Genomic DNA, 3,900 nt, shown 5'->3' with positions numbered 1-3,900 from the left:
AGGCTTCATCCGGGCCCCTCCCCTCGAATCCTCTGTCGGGCCCTGTGAGGCGCAGAGTGATGACGTCAGACGAGAGCGGCGGCATCGGCGGCTGCGGCGGCATCGGCGGCTGCGGCGGCTGCGGCGGCGTCGCCGGAACGATGGGTCGGTCGGCTTTCCGGGACCGCGGCTCGGGCAAGGTAACCGGGGCGGTGGGAGGTAGGCCGTACGCGGCTGGATTGTTTAAGTTTAGAGTTTGGAGTTAGAGATATTAATATTTGTTTACTTGTATTTGAATAATAGCCTAGGTTTGGTTTGGGAAGTCCGGGGGGCGGGGGGATGGGATATAACATTGTGTAATATCTGTGATGTATTTCTTTTTTTTTTATGATGAAAACAATAAAATTTTATATTGGAAAAAAAAAATGTGTAATGATAGTGATGGAATAATATAGCAGATTAGTCCAACCACCTACATAGTCAATTGGAGCTCTCTTTCCCTTATTTTGACCTACAGAACTGTACATCTTCTCTATCAGAGCTGAAAAACAAGTGACTGATTATTCTACCATTGATCTAGGTCTCTTAGAAACCAGCCTGATTACTGTACTTTGTTCCAGTCAAAACTTACTATTAGCTGTGGTGGCGCAGTGGTTAAAATGCAGTATTGCAGCTATTTCTGCTGACTGCCAGAAGTTCGATTCTTACTGGCTCAAAGTTGACATAGCATTTCATCCTTCCGAAGGTGTAAAAAGAGGACCCCCCCAAATTGTTGGGGGCAATATGTTGACTCTGTAAACTGCTTAGAGAGGGCTGTAAAGCACTTTGAAGTGCTATTGCTATTGCTATTATTGGCAGCCTTATTAATCAGATCCAGTAGATTAATCAGATCCAGTTGTTTCAAATATATATTCCATTTTATGAAAGCAAGGATTCTTGATGTGATGGCAATTCTATCTGAAACAATAAAAAACCCACTCTTACACACTGGATCTGGGTCAACCTCAGGGCTTTTAAAAGAGGGCTGCATGACCAATAGATGGTTGTACAGAGTGAGAGTTTTCTATCTCTCTCTATTTCCTTCTAGTGGCTATTTGAAAATTTGCATCCCAGATCTAGTAGCTTGATATCAAGGTATCAGAGAGAGTCAGTGGTGGGGTTCAAATATGTGAACAACTGGTTCTCTGTATGGATGCCACTTCTGGAAGTCCATTCTGGGCCTGGGCAACAAAAAATTAGCTACCGATTCTGCCAAACTGGTGCGAACTGGCTGAACCCCACCACTGGAGAGAATCCTGGATCCAAGAACACTTCAAAAACTGCATAGCTGCTATTTTGGGAAGAAGATAAACATGCATAGCAGGCAGATTCATCATATTCTTAACTGTATGACTCCCCCCCCCCCTCCACAAGCACCTTTCTCTTGTTGGAAAGACATGTTCTCATAAGAAGTAATTTTTAGGCAATTTTCTTTAAGTCCTTGAATAATGAAGAAATAATTGAAAGGTCTTGAAAGGCACACTTCGCTTCTCCTAAATAAAGATGCTGTGAGTTTAGGAAAACAAACTGTAGTTTGAACTACAAATGCCAGGCTTTGATTGAGGCAGCCTATGATAGAAATGAACACAGGATTTGATTTGAAAACAGAGCCCTTTGATTTTATGCGGTAGCATTCAGGTAGCGTTTTCCTTTTCTCAAGCTGTTTATAAACTAAAATAATACAAAATGTCATAACCTCCAAGGATATTATTCCAAAGAAACTCTCCACCATTCATAAAACTGCTGGGTGAGAGATAAAAAAAAGTCTGTGCATGTTGAATATTTTTATTGTTTCTTAAGATAAAAGCCAGATATAAAATAAGTAACTAAATAAAATACACAGAATTTAATTTATCTATCTATCAAAAGTAAACTGGGGAAAAGATCTAGAAATAATTGTTATTTTCTAGTTGCTGGAAATGTTGTGCTTCAATAATAAAATGCAAGTCTTTACAAATCAAAATTCAGATGGAATCTTTCTTTGTTGTGATGCTATTGAAGCTGTCCAGGGTTAAGAATATAGGTCATCTTACAATGAAAGTTTATTGAAAGTTCAGCTTCTGGAGGAATAGAAAAATCCTACCTCTTCCCTTGTTATAATTAATATTTTAATTATGTTATTTTATATAAAAGCTTTAATTTTCCACATTCATTGGCAATAAGTTATTTACCTTCTCATTATGAGAACAAAAGCTATTAACCACAATTGATAAAGGCTGGCAAGATACTTCCTTAAGAAATTATGAGCATCAATAAAGGTTCATTTTAGAGTGCTGACATGAGCGAGATGTTTATTATTAACCACTGGAATGTTTTTATAGTATGCTGGAATATGTATTGAAATAATTTGAAGAGCCATTAAAATGGTACATAAACTAGATGTATGTAGTTATGTTACAAAGGTGCACACACAGTATACATATGTAACTTTAATTGGAATCAGTAAATTAGCCTTTATGCTAAATGACACTTTTGTTTTCTCAGTTTATTCATCCTGAACTTTTGTTAAATTAAGGAAATGGCAAGATAAGAAATCATTTAACAATTTATCTAAATACTAAAATTCTAGAAAATTTGAATGTTTCATGAAGATTTATATTTTGGTTTGTCCAAAGTTATTTATTTAGTTTTTTAAAATGGAGGCCTACATAAAATCATTAGTATACTTGGAAGAGGGACCAGAAGGAAGCTTGTGGTAGTAGGTTGGGCTGGAAAGTTGAGAAATATATATACAATGTGTGTGTGTGTGTGTGTGTGTGTGTGCATATATGTGTGTATACACATACATACAATGTATCAGCAGCACCAATACACTGTTTTTTATGTGTGGTGACCATGCTCACAGCCACCATTTTGAGTTTTTTACCTACCTGTGTGTATGTGTCCATCGCCCCCAGTCAGGAGATTCAAAACTTTTAGAGGACTTTTGTTTCTTCCAAATATAGCTAAAAGTTTTGCCTTGGTATAACAAAGCTTTCACACTGACTGCCTGTAGCTTTTTCTTTTTACAAAAACTACCTGTTTGGTTTGGAGGACAAAACCATGGTTACTCTAAGGCCAAATTCAAAGCCACATTCAGCTCTTTCTTCAGTCTGCTTATGTACCTCAAATATTTTTAGCATCCAGGTCTCCCAAGCTGTGAAGGTGTTGTGTTTCTAACAGACAAATAGGTCAATGGACAATTACATGTTTTTCTAAGCGCTGGAAAAATGCCGGCAGGGTTGTGGAAGTCTCTATGGGCTCCAGTATTTCCTGTGTTGTATCCAGAGGCTGGAATGATTCATTTGGCCTCCATTTTTAGCTCATTGGCACACTCAAAGTTAGCCAACAAAACAGAAAATCTGCTCTCAAATGCACTAACTGAGCCTTGAAGAGAGTGATTCCTTCCCATCATTAATGGAGATGAAGAAATTTCAAGTATTGCCAGGTTCTATGCCCATTTAGTATTCTAACCTTTTTTTATTTCTTCCTAAATTTGCCCAAGGAGGGGAAAAAATAAAAATAAATGCAAGTATCCTGGAATGGAACAGTTTTGGGAAGCTAAAGCTCAGAGATTTCTGATACTGGTAGAAAATGTGCTTGTGAAAATGAAAAAACTTTGTTCAAATATTTGTCTGCTTCTTCTTGTCCTGTTACTGTATCAGCAGCCATTAAGGGTATGCAGGGAAATCATAATTTTCCGTAGCATTATGGAATTGTTGAGGTTTCAGTCATTCTTCTCATTTATCCTAAAGTGGTTTGCCACACATTAATTTTTTTAAAAAATATCCGTAAGGTTTTACTTTAAATGAAGTTAGTAGCAAGGAAATGCTAACACCAAACCATAAGTTCTTTACTGTGTCAGAATTACAATGCATATTCTTAACAGTGCACCACAGAGGC

The sequence above is a fragment of the Protobothrops mucrosquamatus genome, unplaced genomic scaffold, assembly GCF_001527695.2.
Source record: "Protobothrops mucrosquamatus isolate PMUCROS unplaced genomic scaffold, P.Mucros_1.0 scaffold_300, whole genome shotgun sequence".
Lineage (NCBI taxonomy): Eukaryota > Metazoa > Chordata > Lepidosauria > Squamata > Viperidae > Protobothrops > Protobothrops mucrosquamatus.
This window is presented reverse-complemented; position numbering follows the sequence as displayed.